Source organism: Oncorhynchus tshawytscha, linkage group LG14 (assembly GCF_018296145.1).
Source record: "Oncorhynchus tshawytscha isolate Ot180627B linkage group LG14, Otsh_v2.0, whole genome shotgun sequence".
In the NCBI taxonomy this organism is placed as follows: domain Eukaryota; kingdom Metazoa; phylum Chordata; class Actinopteri; order Salmoniformes; family Salmonidae; genus Oncorhynchus; species Oncorhynchus tshawytscha.
In genome coordinates this window covers 62,369,203-62,395,227 of record NC_056442.1, presented here as the reverse complement: position 1 = coordinate 62,395,227, position 26,025 = coordinate 62,369,203, and the positions used below count along the sequence as shown (strand labels likewise).

The 26,025-nt window shown below is 44.8% G+C and overlaps 1 protein-coding gene across 1 annotated transcript in view; it reads left to right on the top strand.

Moving 5' to 3' along the window:
* Positions 1–10,549: 10,549 nt before the first annotated feature.
* The window catches only part of LOC112267339 (contactin-5-like), a 271,228-nt gene continuing 255,752 nt past the window's right edge, over positions 10,550–26,025 (top strand). Inside the window, exon 1 of the mRNA XM_042296592.1 lies at positions 10,550–11,127. The gene's annotated coding sequence lies outside the window, so the exon portion shown is untranslated. The remainder of the gene's footprint in view (positions 11,128–26,025) is intronic.

The following is a 26,025-nucleotide window of genomic DNA, read 5'->3' as shown; positions in this document are numbered from 1 at the left end:
TAATCCGTGATCGTAACCTTGATGTGATTGGCCAGACTGAAACATGGTTCAAGCCTGATGAATTTAATGTGTTAAATGAGGCCTCTCCTCCTAGCCTCACTAGTTACCATATCCCCCACACATCCTGCAAATGCTGAGGTGTTGCTAATATTTATGACAGAACATTTTCATTTACAAAAACAGCATTCCTCAGTGAGTTCATTGAATTCCTATTGGACCTTGTAGTCATGGCAGATAATATCAAATGTACCCAAAACTCAGTTGTCCTGAGTCTGCACAGAACTGCCAGGACCTAGGATCAAATCCAACAACAAGTGTAGACTTTACTGTGAAATGCTTACTTACAAGTCCTTAACAAATAATGCAGTTCAAGAAGAGTTAGGAAAACATTTACCAAGTAGTCTAAAATAAGAAGTAATAATACAATAAGAATAACAATAACGTGGCTATATACAGTGGGCACCGGTACCGAGTACCGAGTCAGTGTGCGGGGTCAGTTTAGGTCATTTGTACATGTAGGTGGGGGTGAAGTGACTGTCACACCCTGATCTGTTTCACCTGTCCTCGTTATTGTCTCCACCCCCTCCAAGTGGCACATGTTTTCCCCAGTGTATTTATTCCTGTGTTTCGTGTCTCTCTGTGCCAGTTTGTCTTGTATGTCCAAGTCTTCCAGGGGTTTTTCCTGTTTTCCTGCTTTTCCTTTTCTCCTTTTGCTAGTCCTCCCGGTTTTGACCCTTGCTTGTTCTGGATTCTGTACCCACCTGCCTGACCATTCTGCCTGCCCTGACCTCGAGCCTGCCTGCCACTCTGTACCTCCTGGACTCTGATCTGGTTATGACCTTTTGCCTGTCCATGACCATTTTCTTGCCTATTCCCTCTGGATTTATTAAACATCTTAAACTCCAACCATCTGCCTCCTGTGTCTGCATTTGGGTCTCGCCTAGTGTCATGATAGTGACGATGCATAGACAAACAGCGATTCGCAGCAGTGTACAACATGTGGGGGGTGGTCAATGTAAATTGTCTGGTGGCGATTTTATTAATTGTTCAGCAGTCTCATGGCTTGGGGGTTAGAAGCTTTTGAGGAGCCTTTTGGTTCTAGACTTGGCACTCCGGTACCGCTTGCCGTGTGGTAGCAAAGAAAACAGTGGGTGACTTGGGAATGGAGATACTTGTGTTTTTTAATCCTGTATCTCTCGACATGTTCACGAAAATAGTAATGGCCTCTAAACCTTACAGCTGCCTACTGGAACCTATTCAATCAAATGTATTTATAAAGCCCTTTTTACATCAGCTGATGTCACAAAGTGCTGTACAGAAACCCAGTCTAAAACCCCAAACAGCAAGCAATGCAGATGTAGAAGTACAAAAACCATATAGAATCATCTCTAATATGTAAATCTTTTATGTTCTTTAATAGAGCATCTGGTTAAAAGGTGTCTTTCTAGTTTACCAAGGAAAGAAAACTATTCTGTTTCTGTACACAGCCTGTCCAAAGTATCAATTTTAAAGTAAACTAAACAACTGCTACAAGTGCTACTTCCTTTGCTTGTCCCTCCTATGTTGAACATAAATCGCTCCCTATCTCCCGGATGTGTAAACTCACTAAAAGTGGCAGTAATAAACCTTCTCCTGAAAAAGCCAGCTGGGATATGTAAAAAAAAACTATTGGCCAATATAGACTCTCCAATTTTTTGAAAAAGCTATTCCTCATCAACTCACTACCTTCCTGAAGACAAATAATGTACACAAAACACTCCCGTCTGGTTTTAGACCCCATTATAGTACTTAGACTGCATTTATGAAGGTGGTAAATTATGTTTTAATGGCGTCAGACTTAGGCTCTGTGTTTGTTCTCGTGCTCCAATACCTTAGTGCTTCTTTTGACACTGTCGATCACCACATTATTTTGGAGAGATTGGAAACTCTAATTGGTCTACATGGACAAGTTCTTGCCTGAATTAGATCTTCATCTTTGTGGATGGTTTGTCCTCTGCCAAAATAATTGTACGTTTTGGTGTTCCTCAAGGTTCTGTTTTAGGACCACTATTGTTTTCACGATATATTCTAACTCTTGGTGATGTCATTCAGAAACACAATGTCAACATTCACTGCTATGCGGACAATACACAGCTGTACATTATGATGAAACATGATGAAGAACAAAAACAGCCTACCCGGGATATGACATGGTGAGGTTGGACCCAGGTGCAGAGAAAAGACCAGATGAGGAATCAGTGGTTAAGGATAAACATAATACTTTACTGAGAAACAATAGCGGAAGGATCACAGTAACACTGGGCAACCAAGAAACACAAGTCTCATAATGAGTAAATCGGACACACCTGAGTGTTGTTAATGTCTCTAGGACCGTCTCTGCTGCCCTCTGATGACAGGTGGAACCTTGACAGTCTGAGTGTCGTTAATGTCTCTAGGACGGTCTCTGCCGCCCTCTGTTGACAAGAGGAATCATGACACTGAAAGCCTGTGTTGTTGTTTTGTTAAACTCAGATGAAACAGAGATGCTAGTTCTAGGTCTGAAGAACAAAGAGATCTGCTGTTTGATCTGACAATTAATCTTGATGATTGGACATCAAATAAAAAAGGACCTTGTGAAGGTGCTGGAGAAAACAGGTACAGAAGTATCTATATCCACAGTAAAACGAGGCCTATGTTGACATAAGCTGAAAGGCCGCCCAGCAAGGAAGAAGCCACTGCTCCAAAACCGCCATAAAAATGCCAGACTACGGTTTGCAAATGCACATGGGGACAAATATCGTACTTTTTGGAGAAATGTCCCCTGGTCTGGTGGAACAAAAATAGAACTGTCTGGCCATGATGACCATCGATATGTTTGGAGGAAAAGGGGGAGGCTTGCAAGCCGAAGAACACCTTCCCAACCATGAAGCACAGGGGTGGCAGCATAGTGTTGTGGGGGTGCTTTGCTGCAGGAGGGACTGGTGCACTTCACAAAATAGATGGCATTATGAGGATGGAAAATGATGTTGATTTATTGAAGCAACATCTCAAGACATCAGTCAGGAAGTTAAAGCTTGGTCGCATATGGGTTTTCCAAATGGACAATGACCCCAAGCATACTTCCAAAGTTGTGGAAAAATGGCTTAAGGACAACAAAGTCAAGGTATTGGAGTGGCCATCACAAAGCCGACGTCAATCCTATAGAAAGTGTGTGGGCAGAAGTGAAAAAGGATGTGCAAGCAAGGAGGCCTACATACCTGACTCAGTTACACCAGCTTTGTCAGGAGGAATGGGCCAAAATTCACCCAACTTATTGTGGGAAGCTTGTGAAAGGCTACCTGAAACTTTTGACCCAATTTATACAATTTAAAGGCAATGCTACCAAATACTAATTGAGGGTATGTAAACGTCTGACCCACTGGGAATGTGATGAAAGAAATAGAACCTGAAATAAATAATTCTCTCTACTATTATTCTGACATTTCACATTCTTAAAATAAAGTGGTGATCCTACCTGACCTAAGACAGGGAATTTTTACGAGGATTAAATGTCAGAAATTGTGAAAAACTTAGTTTAAATCTATTTGGCTAAGATGTATGTAAACTTCCGACTTCAACTGTACATGTATGCTAAGGTCACAAACCGCAGGTTTAACCTTTTTTTCCATCCCCAACTACAACTTTTTCTGACAAGATAGGACTGCCAAAAGGGGCAGAGTTGCAATCTACTGCAGAGATAGCCTGCAGAGTTCTGTCATACTATCCAGGTCTGTGTCCAAACAATTCGAGCCTCTACTTTTAAAATTCGAGCTTCACCTTTCCAGAAACAAGTCTCTCACCGTTACCCCTTGTTATAGACCCACCTCAGCCCCCAGCTGTGCCCTGGACACCATATGTGAATTGATTGCCCCCCATATATCTTCAGAGTTAGTACTGTTAGGTGACCTAAACTGGGATATGCTTAACACCCCGTCCGCCCTACAATCTAAGATAGATGCCCTCAATCTCACACAAATTATCAAGGAACCTACCAGGTACAACCCTAAATCCGTAACCATGGGCACCCTCTTAGGTATAATCCTGACCAACTTGCCCTCTAAATACACCTCTGCCGTCTACAACCAGGACCTCAGCAATCAATGCCTTTTTGCTCTCGTCCGTAATGGGTCCGCGTTCAAACGACCACCCCTCATCACTGTCAAGCGCTCTGTAAAACACTTCAGCGAGAAGGCCTTCTAATTTACCTGGCCCGGGTATCCTGGAAGGATATTGACCTCATCCGTCAGTAGAGGATGCATGGTTGCTCTTTAAAAGTGCTTTCCTTACCATCTTAAATAAGCATGCCCCATTCAAAAAATGTAGAACTAAGAACAGATATAGCCCTTGGTTGACACCAGACTTGACTGCCCTTGACAAGCATAAAAACATCCTGTGGCCTTCTGCATTAGCATTAAATAGCCCCTGCGATATGCAACTTTTCAGGGAAGTCAGGAACCAATATACACAGTCAGTTAGGAAAGCTAAGGCTAGCATTTTCAAACAGAAATTTGCATCCTGTAGCACTAATTCCAAAAAGTTCTGGGACACTGTAAAGTCCATGGAGAATAAGAGCACCTCCTCCCAGCTGCCCACTGCACTGAGGGTAGGAAATAAGGTCAGCACCGATAAATCTACAATAATCAATCATTTCAAGAAGCATTTTGCTATGGCTGGCTATTTTTATTTTTTTATTTCACCTTTTAATTAACCAGGTAGGCTAGTTGAGAACAAGTTCTCATTTACAACTGCGACCTGGCCAAGATAAAGCATAGCAATGTGAACAGACAACACAGTGTTACACGTGGAGTAAACAATTAACATGTCAAAAACACAGTAGAAAAAAAAGGAAAAAAAGAGAGTCTATATACACTGTGTGCAAAAGGCATGAGGAGGTAGGCGAATAATTACAATTTTGCAGATTAACACTGGAGTGATAAATGATCAGATGGTCATGTACAGGTAGAGATACTGATGTGCAAAATAGCAGAAAAGTAAATAAATATAAACAGTATGGGGATGGGGTAGGTAAATTGGGTGGACTATTTACCGATAGACTATGTACAGCTGCAGCGATCGGTTAGCTGCTCAGATAGCAGATTTTTGAAGTTGGTGAGGGAGATAAAAGTCTCAAATTTCAGCGATTTTTGCAATTCGTTCCAGTCACAGGCAGCAGAGAACTGGAACGAAAGGTGGCCAAATGAGGTGTTGGCTTTAGGGATGATCAGTGAGATACACCTGCTGGAACGCGTGCTATGGGTGGGTGTTGCCATCGTGACCAGTGAACTGAGATAAGGCAGAGCTTTACCTAGCATGGACTTGTAGATGACCTGGAGCCAGTGGGTCTGGCGACGAATATGTAGCGAGGGCCAGCCGACTAGAGCATACAGGTCGCAGTGGTGGGTGTAAGGTGCTTTAGTAACAAAACGGATGGCACCGTGATAAACTGCATCCAGTTTGCTGAGTAGAGTATTTGAAGCTATTTTGTAGATGACATCGCCTAAGTTGAGGATCAGTAGGATAGTCAGTTTTACTAGGGTAAGTTTGGCGGCATGAGTGAAGGAGGCTTTGTTGCGGAATCGAAAGCCGACTAGATTTGATTTTTAGATTGGAGATGTTTGATGAGTCTGGAAGGAGAGTTTACAGTCTAGCCAGACACCTAGGTACTTATAGATGTCCACATATTCTAGGTCGGAACCATCCAGGGTGGTGATGCTAGTCGGGCGTGCGGGTGCAGGCAGCAAATGGTTGAAAAGCATACATTTGGTTTTACTAGCGTTTAAGAGCAGTTGGAGGCCACGGATGGAGTGTTGTATGGCGTTGAAGCTCGTTTGGAGGTTAGATAGCACAGTGTCCAAGGAAGGGCCGGAAGTACACAGAATGGTGTCGTCTGCGTAGACGAGGTGGATCAGGGAATCGCCCGCAGCAAGAGCAACATCATAGATATATACAGAGAAAAGAGTCGGCCCGAGAATTGAATCCTGTGGCACCCCCATAGAGACTGCCAGAGGACCGGACAACATGCCCTCCGATTTGACACACTGAACTCTGTCTGCAAAGTAGTTGGTGAACCAGGCAAGGCAGTCATTAGAAAAACCTAGGCTACAGATAAGAATATGGTGATTGACAGAGTCGAAAGCCTTGGCCAGGTCGATGAAGACGGCTGCACAGTACTGTCTTTTATCGATGGTGGTTATGATATCGTTTTGTACCTTGAGCGTGGCTGAGGTACACCCGTGACCGGCTCGGAAACCAGATTGCACAGCGGAGAAGGTACGGTGGGATTCGAGATGGTCAGTGACCTGTTTGTTGACTTGGCTTTCGAAGACCTTAGATAGGCAGGGCAGGATGGATATAGGTCTGTAACAGTTTGGGTCCAGGATGACTGCGGCAGCTTTCCAATCCTTGGAGATCTCAGACGATATGAAAGAGAGGTGGAACAGGCTGGTAATAGGGGTTGCGACAATGGCGGCGGATAGTTTCAGAAATAGAGGGTCCAGATTGTCAAGCCCAGCTGATTTGTACGGGTCCAGGTTTTGCAGCTCTTTCAGAACATCTGCTATCTGGATTTGGGTAAAGGAGAACCTGGAGAGGCTTGGGCGAGTAGCTGCGGGGGGGGGTTTCGATAATCATGGATTTATCGGTGGTGACCGTGTTACCTAGCCTCAGTGCAGTGGGCAGCTGGGAGGAGGTGCTCTTGTTCTCCATGGACTTTACAGTGCCCCAGAACTTTTTGGAGTTGGAGCTACAGGATGCAAATTTTTGCCTGAAAAAGCTGGCCTTGGCTTTCCTGACTGACTGCGTGTATTGGTTCCTGACTTCCCTGAATAGTTGCATATCGCGGGGACTATTCGATGCTATTGCAGTCCGCCACAGGATGTTTTTGTGCTGGTCGAGGGCAGTCAGGTCTGGAGTGAACCAAGGGCTATATCTGTTCTTAGTTCTGCATTTTTTGAACGGAGCATGCTTATCTAAAATGGTGAGGAAGTTACTTTTAAAGAATGACCAGGCATCATAAACTGACGGGATGAGGTCAATATCCTTCCAGGATACCCGGGCCAGGTCAATTAGAAAGGCCTGCTCGCAGAAGTGTTTTAGGGAGCGTTTGACAGTGATGAGGGGTGGTCGTTTGACTGCGGATCCGTAGCGGATACAGGCAATGAGGCAGTGATCGCTGAGATCCTGGTTGAAGACAGCAGAGGTGTATTTGGTGTATTTGCTTATATTTGGTGTATTTGCTTGGTGTATTTGCTTTCCACCTGGCTACCCCTACCCCGGCCAACAGCTCTGCACCCCCCACAGCAACTGTGGCATTTGTGGCCTCCAACTGCTTTTACATGCTAGTAAAACCAAATGCCTGCTTTTAAACCGATTGCCTACCTCAACCGCCCGCCTGACTAGCATCACTACTCTGGACGGTTCTGACTTGGAATATGTGGGAAACTACAAATACCTAGGTGTCTGGTTAGACTGTAAAATCTCTTTCCAGACTCACATTAAGCATCTCCAATCCAAAATGAAATATAGATTCGGCTTCCTATTTTGCAACAAAGCCTCCTTCACTCATGCTGCCAAACATACCCTTGTAAAACTGACTATCCTACCGATCCTCGACTTGGGCGATGTCATTTACAAAATAGCCTCCAACACTCTAATCAGCAAACTGGATGTAGTCTAGCACAGTGCCATCCATTTTTTCACCAAAGCCCCAAAAACTGCCCACCACTGCGGCCTGTATGCTCTCATTGGCTGGCCCTCACTACATAATCGTCCCCAAACCCACTGGCTCCAGGTCATCTATAAGTCTTTGCTTGGTAAAGCCCCGCCTTATCTCAGCTCACTGGTCACCATAGCAACATCCACCTGTAGCTCATGGATGTACAGACCCATTCAGCCTACTTTCAGTGTTAATGCTAAATTGCAATTATTTCACCTCTATGGCCTATTTATTGCCTTACCTCCCTAATATTCTACATTTGCACACACTGTACATAGATTTTTTTCTATTGTGTTATGGACTGTATGTTTGTTTATGTGATTGTTGTTGTTTTTGTTGCGCTGCTTTGCTTTAAGTTGTTCTCAACTGGCCTACCTGGTTAAATAAAGGTGAAAAAAATCAATTTAAAAAGTCTATGCTATAACACACATTTAACCTTATGGTATAGTAAACCTTTAACTCTATTATATAATACACCTTTAACTCTATGATGTAATATACAGTGCCTTGCGAAAGTATTCAGCCCCCTTGAACTTTGCGAACTTTTGCCACATTTCAGGCTTCAAACATAAAGATATAAAACTGTATTTTTTTGTGAAGAATCAACAACAAGTGGAACACAATCATGAAGTGGAACGACATATATTGGATATTTCAAACTTTTTTAACAAATCAAAACCTGAAAAATTGGGCGTGCAAAATTATTCAGCCCCTTTACTTTCAGTGCAGCAAACTCTCTCCAGAAGTTCAGTGAGGATCTCTGAATGATCCAATGTTGACCTAAATGACTAATGATGATAAATACAATCCACCTGTGTGTAATCAAGTCTCCGTATAAATGCACCTGCACTGTGATAGTCTCAGAGGTCCGTTAAAAGCGCAGAGAGCATCATGAAGAACAAGGAACACACCAGGCAGGTCCGAGATACTGTTGTGAAGAAGTTTAAAGCCGGATTTGGATACAAAAAGATTTCCCAAGCTTTAAACATCCCAAGGAGCACTGTGCAAGCGATAATATTGAAATGGAAGGAGTATCAGACCACTGCAAATCTACCAAGACCTGGCCGTCCCTCTAAACTTTCAGCTCATACAAGGAGAAGACTGATCAGAGATGCAGCCAAGAGGCCCATGATCACTCTGGATGAACTGCAGAGATCTACAGCTGAGGTGGGAGACTCTGTCCATAGGACAACAATCAGTCGTATATTGCACAAATCTGTCCTTTATGGAAGAGTGGCAAGAAGAAAGCCATTTCTTAAAGATATCCATAAAAAGTGTTGTTTAAAGTTTGCCAAAAGCCACCTGGGAGACACACCAAACATGTGGAAGAAGGTGCTCTGGTCAGATGAAACCAAAATTGAACTTTTTGGCAACAATGCAAAACGTTATGTTTGGTGTAAAAGCAACACAGCTCATCACCCTGAACACACCATCCCCACTGTCAAACATGGTGGTGGCAGCATCATGGTTTGGGCCTGCTTTTCTTCAGCAGGGACAGGGAAGATGGTTAAAATTGATGGGAAGATGGATGGAGCCAAATACAGGACCATTCTGGAAGAAAACCTGATGGAGTCTGCAAAAGACCTGAGACTGGGATGGAGATTTGTCTTCCAACAAGACAATGATCCAAAACATAAGGAATGGTTCAAAAAAACATATCCAGGTGTTAGAATGGCCAAGTCAAAGTCCAGACCTGAATCCAATCGAGAATCTGTGGAAAGAACTGAAAGCTGCTGTTCACAAATGCTCTCCATCCAACCTCACTGAGCTCGAGCTGTTTTGGAAGGAGGAATGGGAAAAAATTTCAGTCTCTCGATGTGCAAAACTGATAGAGACATACCCCAAGCGACTTACAGCTGTAATCGCAGCAAAAGGTGGCGCTCCAAAGTATTAACTTAAGGGGGCTGAATAATTTTGCACGCCCAATTTTTCAGTTTTTGATTTGTTAAAAAAGTTTGAAATATCCAATAAATGTCGTTCCACTTCATGATTGTGTCCCACTTGTTTTTGATTCTTCACAAAAAATACAGTTTTATATCTTTATGTTTGAAGCCTGAAATGTGGCAAAAGGTCGCAAAGTTCAAGGGGGCCGAATACTTTCGCAAGGCACTGTACCTATGATATAATATATAATATATATAATTTATTAAATGTAATCATAGGCTACTGCACCTGTACCTATCACCTCCCTTGAAATCACTGGCTACTGCATACTGAACCTGTCACCTCCCTTGTATTCACTGGCTACCGCATACTGAACCTGTCACCTCCCTTGTATTCACTGGCTACCGCATACTGAAGCTATCACCTCCCTTGAAATCACTGGCTACTGCATACTGAACCTGTCACCTCCCTTGAAATTACTGGCTACTGCATACTGAACCTGTCACCTTCCTTGTATTCACTGGCTACCGCATACTGAACCTATCACCTCCCTTGAAATCACTGGCTACTGCATACTGAACCTGTCACCTTCCTTGAAATCACTGGCTACTGCATACTGGACCTGTCACCTTCCTTGTATTCACTGGCTACCGCATACTGAACCTATCACCTCCCTTGAAATCATTGGCTACTGCATACTGAACCTGTCACCTTCCTTGTATTCACTGGCTACCGCATACTGAACCTATCACCTCCCTTGAAATCACTGGCTACTGCATACCTATCACCTGCCTTGGCCATGAGGCAGTTGCCTATCATTTGAGTGGTATCAATTTTAGAAGGGAGCAATCCACATATCCTTTACCTTGCATGGTACACGCTGCTGGATTTTTAAATATAATTTAATATATTAGTTTATCTCATTCTCAACACCTTGTATTAAACTACAATAGTCTACAAACAATTTGTGCACTCTACTCTAGAGAATAGGTGTTGGAAACATCACATTCAGGGCAGTCTATCCAGCAGGAACTTGACATACACAAGCTGTTTTATGGATCAGGTGTAAATGATTAGGAGCGCTAGGAGTGGGTTGGGAGCTCTTCTCTTCTAGCTCTACAACGGTAAAAATAAGCTGCTGAGTCAAACAGGCCACCTGACGCGCGGACTCAACCTCTGAATTGTCATCAACGCTGTGTTTATCCCTTTCAGACCGAATTCGGTGACGGACTGAAAGGTTCCCGAAGTGGAGACAAAGGTGATCTCCTCGGAAAGCAACGGACAGTTTAGAAATCGGCACGAGACTACAACGAAGGGCGAGAAGGATGTTCTATTCACGCCGTCGTCTCATTCTGTAGATAGACAGAGAAAAGGACCCCTTTGGTATCAAGCTTCTCTCTCTACCATTCGGTGGTTCGGGGGGCGACAGAGACTGTTAGATTCTCTGACACTGGGAGTGAAAACAACGTGACATTGCGAAGGAAAAACCTGCCTGTTCCCTGCTTTTAGTGGTGAGTAGTGATACTTTATTGTAATGTTTTTATGGTGTTTTTTTTATGGGATGGATGAGAGTGGAGTTAAGAGCTGTGAGGTTATAGGAGCGGTGAGCTTCAAGGCAAGACATGCGCTCCTATGGGAGAGACAAGTTCATGTTACAATCATACTCAAGTCTTCAGGTAGCCTGTTACATAACAATACTGTCATAATAATGAGAATAGAATAGTCTAGTTTATTTTCTAAATAAGAAATACGTATATTACTACAAGATTCACAACAACAAGATATTACTTATTGCTGTATTTCGTTTTAGCTACAGTAGAATATGTGGTACAATGACTACACTACAGTTAACGTTAATTGTTGAAAGTTGATAGGTACAGACCCATTCAGCTTACTTTCAGATGAGTTTGAGCCTTTTGTCTTCACTATGTTTGTCTTCTCTTTCAGGAAAACACTTACTTAGCCCAAACAATAATGAACACCATTGTTTCAGATTCTCCTCAATGTGTAGTTGCTGCAATAGCAATATATATTTTTACAGCCTGAACCCATATATATGTGAGCAGTAGTAAGACTGGCCACAACAGAGTCGCTTGGCTTTTGTTATTCATTGCTTGCTTCCAGCGTTCACTAAGAGAGCGAAAGAGAGTATGACCATTCACTGACAGCTGGTTTCAGTCCCTTCAGAGGACTTCTTGCTGTTAAGTGCTCCAGTCAGAGCCAGTTTAGAGTGGCCATTTCCCTACAGGGCAGGTAGATTATAATGCACACTTTTCCCTCTGTAGTGTAGGTTGCATTGAAGACTTGATCAATGTACAATTGAGTCCAGTGAAGCATGGCGCCGTTTCTATTTGTGACAGAGCCTGTACTACTGCTCTATCCCAAGCCTGCTGCTCCTTCCTATATATTTGGCACAACACCCCTTCATCAAAGTTAGGCTGAGAGGGCTCCCTGGAACTCATATATTCATTGGTAACATACCTGATCTCATACACTTCACATTAAAACTGTTGGGTGCTTAACGTTGCTCAAGCAGAGTTTTTTTGAAAACCCTTTGAGGGATCCATGTTGTGCACGTGGTCTAAAAACAGAATGTTTTTTATGTGCCTTTGAAAGTACCTTTGTTGTCAAAAGTTCATTTTAGCCTAAAAGCATTTGCAATATGTCATTGTGCATTAGATAAGTTTCACTGACTACCATCATCCAAGTGCATCGACTCACAAAACCCTCCCTCAATGTTACTTGTAGTTAGTATATTCATGTTTAATGCACTTTATTGAAACATCAAGGTTGTGGGTTCGATTCCCACAGGGGACATGTATGAAAATGTATGCACTCACCACTGTACGTTGGTCTTTGTAAGAGCATCTGCTAAGTGACTAAAATGTATATAGTAGTGTATATACTAATACAACTCACACATAGCCCAGTGTATATACTAATACAACCCACACATAGCCCAGTGTTTACAACTCACACATAGCCCAGTGTTTATACTAATACATCCCACACATAGCCCAGTGTTTATACTAATACATCCCACACATAGCCCAGTGTTTATACTAATACAACCCACACATAGCCCAGTGTATATACTAATACAACCCACACATAGCCCAGTGTTTATACTAATACAACCCACACATAGCCCAGTGTATATACTAATACAACCCACACATAGCCCAGTGTATATACTAATACAACCCACACATAGCCCAGTGTATATACTAATACAACCCACACATAGCCCAGTGTATATACTAATACATCCCACACATAGCCCAGTGTATATACTAATACAACCCACACATAGCCCAGTGTATATACTAATACAACCCACACATAGCCCAGTGTATATACTAATACAACCCACACACAGCCCAGTGTATATACTAATACAACCCACACATAGCCCAGTGTATATACTAATACAACCCACACACAGCCCAGTGTATATACTAATACAACCCACACACAGCCCAGTGTTTATACTAATACAACCCACACATAGCCCAGTGTTTATACTAATACACCCACACATAGCCCAGTGTATATACTAATACAACCCACACATAGGCCAGTGTATATACTAATACAACCCACACATAGGCCAGTGTTTATGCTAATACAACCCACACATAGCCCAGTGTATATACTAATACAACCCACACATAGCCCAGTGTATATACTAATACAACCCACACACAGCCCAGTGTGTATACTAATACAACCCACACACAGCCCAGTGTGTATACTAATACAACCCACACATAGCCCAGTGTTTATACTAATACAACCCACACATAGCCCAGTGTTTATACTAATACAACCCACACATAGCCCAGTGTTTATACTAATACAACCCACACATAGCCCAGTGTTTACACTAATACAACCCACACATAGCCCAGTGTTTACACTAATACAACCCACACATAGCCCAGTGTATATACTAATACAACCCACACATAGCCCAGTGTTTGTACTAATACAACCCACACATAGCCCAGTGTTTATACTAATACAACCCACACATAGCCTAGTGTTTATACTAATCCAAGCCATGGTTAAAACAACGGTTCTTGAAATGGTAGAATCAATTTCCAGGCTTCTTCTCACAACTCTTTTAAGTCTGGAGTTCTGATTCATTTGATTGTGTTAAGAATGAACAAAAATTCAGGAGAGAATACCAGGCTTGAATGCAACCGCTTTAACTTGTTGCCTTGAACGCAGCTCCCTGGGAGCTCATGAAGCACCAGTTGCTACTAATTGCCAATCAGCCTCCAAGCTGGTTTTCAACACTTTAACTAGTTTCCTTGACCGCAGTTCCTCAACAAGCGTCAGCTGCAACTCATTGGTAATCAGCTTCCACACCTGTCCTCACTCTCCTTAATCAGCACTGCCACCCTACTTAAACCTGACCAACCAAACTTTAAGTCTGTTTGTTCTGCACTGCATGTCACAGGATGCTGTGTGTCACTAGCCTTATCAAGGTTTGCTGAGCAAGTTTAGCCACTTAGCAAGTTAATTGTAATGTTTTGTTGCATCTGCTTCCGTTCAGGTCTTCTTCACTAACCTCTACTCTATTCATCTCACAACCTGGGTGTTGAAATAATTTGTCTCTTGGTGTTGCATGCTTTAGTTTCATTGTTTTCAATTGCTGTCTTCAGGCTCTCTGTTCCCCTCATCACAGAGCAGCATGCTGCCTGCTTTCATGACATTTCCTCCCCGCCAACCTGGCTAGTTTTGCTGCCTATTCCCAGCGAGCTCTTCTTGCTGTATCTCCCAACTGTCCACGGGCCTACTTCACCGACTGTCCACGGGCCTACTTCACCGACTGTCCACAGGCCTACTTCACCGACTGTCCACGGGCCTACTTCACCGACTGTCCACGGGCCTGCTTCACCGACTGTCCACGGGCCTACTTCACCGACTGTCCACGGGCCTACTTCACCGACTGTCCACGGGCCTACTTCACCGACTGTCCACGGGCCTACTTCACCGACTGTCCACGGGCCTACTTCACCGACTGTCCACGGGCCTACTTCACCGACTGTCCACGGGCCTACTTCACCGACTGTCCACGGGCCTACTTCACCGACTGTCCACGGGCCTACTTCACCGACTGTCCACGGGCCTACTTCACCGACTGTCCACGGGCCTACTTCACCGACTGTCCACGGGCCTACTTCACCGACTGTCCACGGGCCTACTTCACCGACTGTCCACGGGCCTACTTCACCGACTGTCCACGGGCCTACTTCACCGACTGTCCACGGGCCTACTTCACCGACTGTCCACGGGCCTACTTCACCGACTGTCCACGGGCCTACTTCACCGACTGTCCACGGGCCTACTTCACCGACTGTCCACGGGGACTTCACCGACTGTCCACGGGTTGTCAAACAATAGCCAAACACTCGGCTATTCAAACATCGTCTGTACAGTCATTTATTTTCAATACACTCCGTATTCATTTCCATTCATGTTAAGAGTAATTGATATAAAGCAGCTTGGTGCTTGTCATTATGCCATGAATTAAAGCTTGTGAAGGACACGTGTGCCAGTCCATATGACTGCAGGCCTCACTTTTAATTTATTTTTTATTTCACCTTTATTTAACCAGGTAGGCAAGTTGAGTACAAGTTCTCATTTACAATTGCGACCTGGCCAAGACGCGGTATCAGCTTGTTGCAAGTTGGCCACATCCTGCCATCCTGCAGACCAGCCTTCTCACTCTAGAGATGTCCTTGCATGGTGTCGTCCGGCCATGATTGTTCTCTCTTGGTATTTTGCTCTCTTCCCCCCTAATCTTCAAATAAACTACTTCAACCTCTCTCCAGTCGGTTGACTATGGCTGCCCCTCCTCCCGGGACCTTATCCACCTCCACCCATGTATCGTACTGCATGATGACAGTATGCATCCGAGGGCAACCATGACAACATCCCCTGCTTCCTCCACTGTGGCATATTCGTTCCGGCACCACCAACTCCGACTCAAATTGGGCCTCAAAGATTAAGACCCAGGTCCCAAAACAGCTCCAGACTGGGCTTCTCTCCCAGCCTCCGATTACGACTTGGCATCCAACACAACCTAAGTCCCTGCAGCTACAGCTCTCCCCTGATTAATTTTAACATTTTTTTTTATTTCACCTTTATTTAACCAGGTAGGCTAGTTGAGAACACGTTCTCATTTGTAACTGTGACCTGGCCAAGATGAAGCAATGCAGTTCGACACATATAACAATGGAATAAACAATCAATAATGCAGTAGAAAGATCTATATACAGCATGTGCAAATGAGGTAGGATAGGAGAGGTATAAAGGCAATAAATAGGCCATGGTGGCAAAGTAATTACAATATAGCAATTAAACACTGGAATGGTAGAATGTGCAGAAGATGAATGTGCAAGTAGAGATACTGGGGTGCAAAGGAGCAAGAAATAAATAAATACAGTTTGGGGATGAGGTAGTTGGATGGGCTATGTACAGGTGCAGTGATCTGTGAACTGCTCTGACAGCTCGTGCTTAAAGCTAGTCAGGGAGATATGAGTCTCCAGCTTCAGTGATTTTTGTATTTCGTTCCAGTCATTGGCAGCAGAGAACTGTAAGGAGAGGCAGCCAAAGGAAGAATTGGATTTGGGGATGACCAGTGCGATATACCTGCTGGAGCGCGTGCTACGGGTGGTTGCTGCTGTGGTGACCAGAGAGCTGAGATAAGGCGGGGCTTTGCCTAGCAGAGACTTGAACATGACCTGGAGCCAGTGGGTTTGGCGACGAGTATGAAGTTCGGGCCAGCCAATGAGAGGGTACAGGTCGCAATGGTAGGTAGTATATGGGGCTTTGGTGATAAAACAGATGGCACTGTGATAAACTGCATCCAATTTGCTGAGTAGAGTGTTGGAGGCTATTTTGTAAATGACATCATCGAGGATCGGTAGGATGGTCAGTTTTACGAGGGTATGTTTGGCAGCATGAGTGAAGGATGCTTTGTTGTGAAATAGGAAGCTGATTCTTTATTTAATTTTGGATTGAAGATATTTAATTTGAGTCTGGAAGGAGAGTTAACAGTCTAACCAGACACCTAGAATACGTGGACAACTACAAATACCTAAGTCAGAACCGTCCAGAGTAGTGATGCTGGACGAGCGGGCAGGTGCGGCATTGATCAGTTGAAGAGCATGCACTTAATTTTACTTGCATTTAAGAACTGTTGGATGCCACAGAAGGAGAGTTGTATGGCATTGAAGCTCATCTGGAGGTTAGTTAACACAGTGTCCAAAGAAGGGCCAGAAGTATAAAGAATGGTGTCATCTGCGTAGAGGTGGATTAGAGAATCACCAGCAGCAAGAGGAACATCATTGATGTATACAGAGAAGAGAGTCGGCCCGAGAACTGAACCCTGTGAGACCCCCATAGAGACTGCCAGATGTCCAGCAGGCCGGCTTTCTCTCTCTTGTACATGTCCCGTTCTGCTCTGTCACTGCCGCAGTCTCTAGTACATGTTCTGCTCTCTCACTGCCCCAGTCTCTGGGACATGTCCCCTTCTGCTCTCTCACTGCTCCAGTCTCTGGGACATGTCCCCTTCTGCTCTCTCACTGCCCCAGTCTCTGGGACATGTCCCCTTCTGCTCTCTCACTGCTCCAGTCTCTGGGACATGTCCCCTTCTGCTCACCAGCAGTAACTCTCTCTCTCTCACACACACACACACACACAGCAATGACCTATCTCTCTTAGCGTACTGCTTCCTCTAGTCCCATCTCATGCTCTCTGCTGGTGGTGAAACTGGTTTTCTGGTTGCCTGCTCCATCCGTACAGCCTTTGTCTCTTTCCCCATCATGTGACACTGCTCTGCAAAGTAACATTTCTCTTTCAAATCAAATCAAATTTTATTGGTCACATACACATGGCTAGCAGATATTAATGCGAGTGTAGCGAAATGCTTGTGCTTCTAGTTCCAACCGTGCAGTAATATCTAACAATTTCACAACAACTACCTTATACACACAAGTGTAAAGGGATGAATAAGAATATGTACATATAAATATATGGATGAGCGATGGTCGAACGGCATTGGCAAGATGCAGTAGATGGTATAGAGTACAGTATATACATATGAGAAGTGTCACGCCCTGGCCATAGAGGCTTTTATTCTCTATTTTGGTTAGGCCAGGGTGTGACTACGGTGGGCATTCTAGTTTCTTTATTTCTATGTTTTCTATTTTTTTGTGTTTTGCCGGGTGTGGTTCTCAATCAAAGGCAGCTGTCTATCATTGTCTCTGATTGAGAATCATACTTAGGTAGCCTTCTCCCACCTAGGTTTGTGGGTAGTTGTTTTCTGTTTTGTGTCGGCACCAGACAGAACTGTTTCGTTTTGTTCCACTTTGTTATTTTGTGTCAGTGTTCAGTTTGAATAAATTATCATGAACACGTGCTGCGCTTTGGTCCTTTTCTTCAGACGAGCGTTACAAGAAGAGTAATGTAGGGTATATAAATATTATATAAAGTGGCATTGTTTAAAGTGACTAGTGATACATTTATTACATCCAATTTTAATTATTAAAGTCTCTAGAGATTTGAGTTTGTTAGAAGCTACATAGATAGAAGATGATTTTCAGTCTCTCGGTCCCAGCTTTGATGGACCTGTACTGACCTCTTCTTCTGGATGATAGTGGGGTGAATAGGCAGTGGCTTGGGTGGTTGTTGTTCTTGATGATCTTTTTAGCCTTCCTGTGACATCGGGTGGTGTAGGTGTCCTGGAGAGCAGGTAGTTTGCCCCCGGTGATGCGTTGTGCAGACCTCACTACCCTCTGGAGAGCCTTACGGTTGTGGGCAGAGCAGTTGCCATACCAGGCGGTGATAGAGGATGCACTCAATTAGAGGTCGACCGATTAATCGGAATGGCCAATTAATTAGGGCCGTTTTCATAACAATCGGAAATCGGTATTTTTGGGTGCCGATTAGCTTCTTTTTTATACCTTTTTTTTATACCATTTAACTACGCAAGTCAATTAAGAACACATTCTTATTTTCAATGACGGTCTTGGAATGGTGGGTTAACTGCCTTGTTCAGGGGCAGAACGACAGATTTTCACCTTGTCAGCTCGGGGGATCCAATCTTTCAACTTTACAGTTAACTAGTCCAACGCAATAACGACCTGCCTCTCATTGCACTCCACAAGGAGAATGCCTGTTACGCAAATGCAGTATGCCAAGGTAAGTTGCTAGCTAGCATTAAACGTATCTTATAAAAACAATCAATCATAACTACACATGGTTGATGATATTACTAGATATTGTCTAGCGTGTCCTGCGTTGCATATAATCTGACTGAGCATACAAGTATCTAACTGAGCGGTGGTAGGCAGAAGCAGGCACGTAAACATTCATTCAAACAGCACTTTTTTGCATTTTGCCAGCAGCTCTTCGTTGTGCGTCAAGCATTGCGCTGTTTATGACTTCAAGCTTATCAACTCCCAAGATGAGGCTGGTGTAACTGAAGTGAAATGGCTGGCTAGTTAGCGCGCGCTAATAGTGTTTCCAACGTCACTCGCTCTGAGCCTTCTAGTAGTTGTTCCCCCTGCTCTGCATGAGTAACGCTGCTTTGAATGTGGCTGTTTGTCGTTGTGTTGCTGGTTCGAGCCCAGGGAGGAGGGAGGAGAGGGACGGAACTATACTGTTACACTGGCAATACTAAAGTGCCTATAAGAACATCCAATGGTCAAAGGTTAACGAAATACAAATGGTATAGAGGGAAATATTCCTATAAAAACTACAACCTAAATCTTCTTACCTGGGAATATTGAAGGAAAAAGGAACCACCAGCTTTCATATGGTCTCATGTTCTGAGCAAGGAACTGAAACGTTAGCTTTATAACATAGCACATATTGCACTTCTCCAACACTTTCTTTTTGCATTATTTAAACCAAATTTAACATGTTTCATTATCTACTTGAGGTTAAATTGATTTTATTGATATATTAAGTTAAACTAAGTGTTCATTCAGTGTTGTTGTAATTGTCATTATTACAAATAAAATAAAATTGGCCGATTAATCGATATCGGCTTTTTTGATCCTCCAATAATCGGTACCGGCGTTGAAAAATCCTAATCGGTCTACTCTCATTTGTGCATCTGTAAAAGTTTGTTTTCGGTGACAAGCCAAATTTCTTCAGCCTCCTGATGTTGAAGAGCCGCTTTTGCGCCTTCTTCACCACTGTCTGTGGGTGGACCATTTCAGTTTGTCCATGATGTGTACACCGAGGAACTTAAAACTTTCTACCTTCTCCACTACTGTCCCGTCGATGTGGATAGGGGGAGTGCTCCCTCTGCTGTTTCCTGAAGTCCACAATCATCTCCTTTGCTTTGTTGACTTTGAGTGTGAGGTTATTTTCCTGACACCACACTCCGAGGGCCCTCACATCCTCCCTGTCTCGTCTTTGTTGGTAATCAAGCCTACCACTGTCATCTGCAAACTTGATGAATTGAGTTGGAGGCGTACATGGCCACACAGTCATTGGTGAACAGGGAGTAGTGTTGATGATCAGCGGGGGGAAGATGTTGTTTCCTACCCTCACCACCTGGGGGCGACCCGTCAAAGACCAGGACCCATTTGGGCGGGGTCGAGACCCAGGGTCTGGAGCTTAATGACGAGTTTGGAGAGTACTATGCTGTTAAATGCTGAGCTGTAATCGATGGACAGCATTCTTATGTAGGTATTCCTCTTGTCCAGATGGGTTAGGGCAGTGTGCAGTGTAATTGTGATTGCATTGTCTGTGGACCTATTGGGGCGGTAAGCAAATTGGAGTGGGTCTAGGGTGTCAGGTAGGGTGGAGGTGATATGATCCTTGACTAGTCTCTCAAAGCATTTCATGATGACAGAAGTGAGTGCTACGATAGTCGTTTAGCTCAGTTACCTTCGCTTTCTTGGGAACAGGAACAATGGTGGCCCTCTTGAAGCATGTGGAAACAGCAGACTGGGATAGGGATTGATTCAATATGTCCGTAAACGCACAGGCCAGCTGGTCTGCTCATGCGCTGAGGACGCGGCTAGGGATGCCGTCTGGGCCGGCAGCCTTGCAACACGTTGAAATGTTTTACTCACGCTGGCTGCGTTGATGGAGAGCCCACAGGTTTTGCTACGGGCCGTGTCAGTGGCACTGTATTGTCCTCAAAGTGAGCAAAGAGGTTGTTCAGTTTGTCTGGGAGCAAGGCGTCGGTGTCCGCGACGGGGCTGGTTTTATTTATGTAATCCGTGATTGACTGTAAGACCCTGCCACATAACTCTCGTGTCTGAGTCATTGACCTACGACTCTACTTTGTCTCTATACTGACGCTTAGCTTGTTTTATTGCCTTGTGGAGGGAATAGCTACACTGGTTGTTTGTCTTCGGTCATGTTTCCGGTCGCCTTGCACTGATTAAATGCAGTGGTTCGCGCTTTCAGTTTTGCATGAATGTTGCCATGGTTTCGGGTTGGGGAAGATTTTAATAGTCACTGTGGGTACAACATCACCGATGCACTTGCTAATAAACTCGCTCACCAAATCAGCATATACATCAATGTTGTTGTCCGACGCTATCCGGAACATATCCCAGTTCGCGTGATCAAAGCAATCTTGAAGCGTGAAATATTGAAGCGTGGAATCCGATTGGTCGGACCAGCATTGAACAGACGTGAGCATGGGCGTTTCCGGTTTTTAGTTTCTGTCTATATGCTGGGAGCAACAAAATGGAGTCGTGGTCAGATTTGCCGAAAGGGGGGCGCGGGAGTTTTTGTATGCGTCGCGGAAGTTAGAGTAGCAATGATCCAGAATTTTGGCTGTACCGACCCTGATAACGTATCCTGAGTGAGCCATGTTTCCATGAAGCAGAGAATGTTACAATCTCTGTCTCTCTGGAAGGCAACCCTTGCTCGGATTTCGTCTACCTCAAATCAAATCAAATTTTATTTGTCACATACACATGGTTAGCAAATGTTAATGCGAGTGTAGCGAAATGCTTGTGCTTCTAGTTCCGACAATGCAGTAATAACCAAGTAATCTAAGTAACAATTCCAAAACTACTGTCTTATACACAGTGTAAGGGGATAAAGAATATGTACATAAGGATATATGAATGAGTGATGGTACAGAGCAGCATAGGCAAGATACAGTAGATGGTATCGAGTACAGTATATACATATGAGATGAGTATGTAAACAAAGTGACATAGTTAAAGTGGCTAGTGATACATGTATTACATAAGGATGCAGTCGATGATATAGAGTACAGTATATACGTATGCATATGAGATGAATAATGTAGGGTAAGTAACATTATATAAGGTAGCATTGTTTAAAGTGGCTAGTGATATATTTACATCATTTCCCATCAATTCCCATTATTAAAGTGGCTGGAGTTGAGTCAGTGTCAGTGTGTTGGCAGCAGCCACTCAATGTTAGTGGTGGCTGTTTAACAGTCTGATGGTCTTGAGATAGAAGCTGTTTTTCAGACTCTCGGTCCCAGCTTTGATGCACCTGTACTGACCTCGCCTTCTGGATGATAGCGGGGTGAACAGGCAGTGGCTCGGGTGGTTGATGTCCTTGATGATCTTTATGGCCTTCCTGTAACATCGGGTGGTGTAGGTGTCCTGGAGGGCAGGTAGTTTGCCCCAGGTGATGCGTTGTGCAGACCTCACTACCCTCTGGAGAGCCTTACGGTTGTGGGCGGAGCAGTTGCCGTACCAGGCGGTGATACAGCCCGCCAGGATGCTCTCGATTGTACATCTGTAGAAGTTTGTGAGTGCTTTTGGTGACAAGCCAAATTTCTTCAGCCTCCTGAGGTTGAAGAGGCACTGCTGCGCCTTCTTCACGATGCTATCTGTGTGAGTGGACCAATTCAGTTTGTCTGTGATGTGTATGCCGAGGAACTTAACTTGCTACCCTCTCCACTACTGTTACATCAATGTGGATAGGGGGGTGTTCCCTCTGCTGTTTCCTGAAGTCCACAATCATCTCCTTAGTTTTGTTGACGTTGAGTGTGAGGTTATTTTCCTGACACCACACTCCGAGGGCCCTTACCTCCTCCCTGTAGGCCGTCTCGTCGTTGTTGGTAATCAAGCCTACCACTGTTGTGTCGTCCGCAAACTTGATGATTGAGTTGGAGGCGTGTGTGGCCACGCAGTCGTGGGTGAACAGGGAGTACAGGAGAGGGCACAGAACGCACCCTTGTGGGGCCCCAGTGTTGAGGATCAGCGGGGTGGAGATGTTGTTGCCTACCCTCACCACCTGGGGGCGGCCCGTCAGGAAGTCCAGTACCCAGTTGCACAGGGCGGGGTCGAGACCCAGGGTCTCGAGCTTGATGACGAGCTTGGAGGGTACTATGGTGTTGAATGCCGAGCTGTAGTCGATGAACAGCATTCTCACATAGGTATTTCTCTTGTCCAGATGGGTTAGGGCAGTGTGCAGTGTGGTTGAGATTGCATCGTCTGTGGACCTATTTGGGCGGTAAGCAAATTGGAGTGGGTCTAGGGTGTCAGGTAGGGTGGAGGTGATATGGTCCTTGACTAGTCTCTCAAAGCACTTCATGATGACGGAAGTGAGTGCTACGGGGCGGTAGTCGTTTAGCTCAGTTACCTTAGCTTTCTTGGGAACAGGAACAATGGTGGCCCACTTGAAGCATGTGGGAACAGCAGACTGGTATAGGGATTGATTGAATATGTCCGTAAACACACCGGCCAGCTGGTCTGCGCATGCTCTGAGGGCGCGGCTGGGGATGCCGTCTGGGCCTGCAGCCTTGCGAGGGTTAACACGTTTAAATGTCTTTCTCACCTCGGCTGCAGTGAAGGAGAGACCGCATGTTTTCGTTGCAGGCCGTGTCAGTGGCACTGTATTGTCCTCAAAGCGGGCAAAAAAGTTATTTAGTCTGCCTGGGAGCAAGACATCCTGGTCCGTGACTGGGCTGGATTTCTTGTTGTAGTCCGTGATTGACTGTAGACCCTGCCACATGCCTCTTGTGTCTGAGCCGTTGAATTGAGATTCTACTTTGTCTCTGTACTGACGCTTAGCTTGTTTGATAGCCTTGCGGAGGGAATAGCTGCACTGTTTGTATTCGGTCATGTTACCAGTCACCTTGCCCTGATTAAAAGCAGTGGTTCGCGCTTTCAGTTTCACGCGAATCCTGCCATCAATCCACGGTTTCTGGTTAGGGAATCGTTTTAATCGTTGCTATGGGAATAACATCTTCAACGCACGTTCTAATGAACTCGCACACCGAATCAGCGTATTCGTCAATATTGTTATCTGACGCAATACGAAACATCTCCCAGTCCACGTGATGAAAGCAGTCTTGGAGTGTGGAGTCAGCTTGGTCAGACCAGCGTTGGACAGACCTTAGCGTGGGAGCTTCTTTTTTTAGTTTCTGTCTGTAGGCAGGGATCAACAAAATGGAGTCGTGGTCAGCTTTTCCGAAAGGAGGGCGGGGCAGGGCCTTATATGCGTTGCGGAAGTTAGAGTAACAATGATCCAAGGTTTTTCCACCCCTGGTTGCGCAATCGATATGCTGATAAAATTTAGGGAGTCTTGTTTTCAGATTAGCCTTGTTAAAATCCCCAGCTACAATGAATGCAGCCTCCGGATAAATGGATTCCAGTTTGCAAAGAGTCAAATAAAGTTTGTTCAGAGCCATTGATGTGTCTGCTTGGGGGGGGATATATACGGCTGTGATTATAATCGAAGAGAATTCTCTTGGTAGATAATGCGGTCTACATTTGATTGTGAGGAATTCTAAATCAGGTGAACAGAAGGATTTGAGTTCCTGTATGTTTCTTTCATCACACCATGTCTCATTAGCCATAAGGCATACGCCCCCGCCCCTCTTCTTACCAGAAAGATGTTTGTTTCTGTCGGCGCGATGCGTGGAGAAACCCGCTGGCTGCACCGCCTCCGATAGCGTCTCTCCAGTGAGCCATGTTTCCGTGAAGCAAAGAACGTTACAGTCTCTGATGTCCCTCTGGAATGCTACCCTTGCTCGGATTTCATCAACCTTGTTGTCAAGAGACTGGACATTGGCGAGAAGAATACTAGGGAGTGGTGCACGATGTGCCCGTCTCCGGAGTCTGACCAGAAGACCGCCTCGTTTCCCTCTTTTTCGGAGTCGTTTTTTTGGGTCGCCGCATAGGATCCATTCCGTTGTCCTGGTTGAAAGGCAGAACACAGGATCCGCGTCGCGAAAAACATATTCTTGGTCGTACTGATGGTGAGTTGACGCTGATCTTATATTCAGTAGTTAGTTTTTCTCGACTGTATGTAATGAAACCTAAGATGACCTTGGGTACTAATGTAAGAAATAACACGTAAAAAAACAAAACGCTGCATAGTTTTCTAGGAACGCGAAGCGAGGCGGCCATCTCTGTCGGCGCCGGAAGTAGAGGGTACCTTGTTGTCAAGAGACTGGAAATTGGCGAGTAGTGTACTCTGGAGCGGTGCGTGATGTGCCCGTCTACGGAGCCTAACTAGAACACCACTCTGTCTGCCCCTTCTGCGGCGCCATTGTTTTGGGTTGCCTGCTGGGATCCGATCCATTGTCCTGGGTGGTGGTCCAAACAGAGGATCTGCTAAGGGGAAGTTATATTCCTGGTCGTAATGTTGGTAAGTTGACATTGCTCTTATATCCAATAGTTCCTCCCTGCTGTATGTAATGACACTTAAGATTTCCTGGGGTAACAGTGTAAAAAATAATACATAAAAAACATACTGCGTAGTTTCCTAAGAACGCGAAGCGATGCCACCATCTCTGTCGTCACCATCACAGGTACCGCTGCCACCACTGCAGTCTCCCCCTTCTCTCTTCCAGCAATGATCTCAATATTTTCCACTGACTCTTAAGTGCCCGCAATGGTCCAACCCCGGGTACTGTCCCAATTCAGTGAACTTACTGTGTCTGTTCCAGTCTTCACCTCTGGCCTCCTGGCTACCTAGCAGCATTCCCCTTCTCAGGTCCCTCTGGCCCCATGCAGTGGCTCACCCCTTCTCTTTGCTAGTGACACCCTCAGGCCCCACTAGTCCAATGCCGCTGCTCTCATGGTGACACATCCTCCCCCTCTCCACCTCTGGTCCCACTGGCCTTATGACCGCCACCAATCCAGTGCCTCACCTTCTCAAGATTTCTAAGCCAGCTATATGTGCCTCTCTTTTCCAGCTGTTGCTCAGCCCCTGTTCCTCACAGCTGTGACCTAAACCCACTTCAGTGAGCCTACTGCCTTGAGCTCTAACCACTAGGCTACTGGGCGGCAAGTAGCTTAGCTGTTAGAGCGTTGGGCCAGTTACCAAATGGTTGCTGGATCGAATCCCCGAGCTGACAGAGTTCAGTGTGCCCCTGCCACCAATAGGCCATCATTGTAAATAAGAATTTGTTCTTAACTGACTGCCTA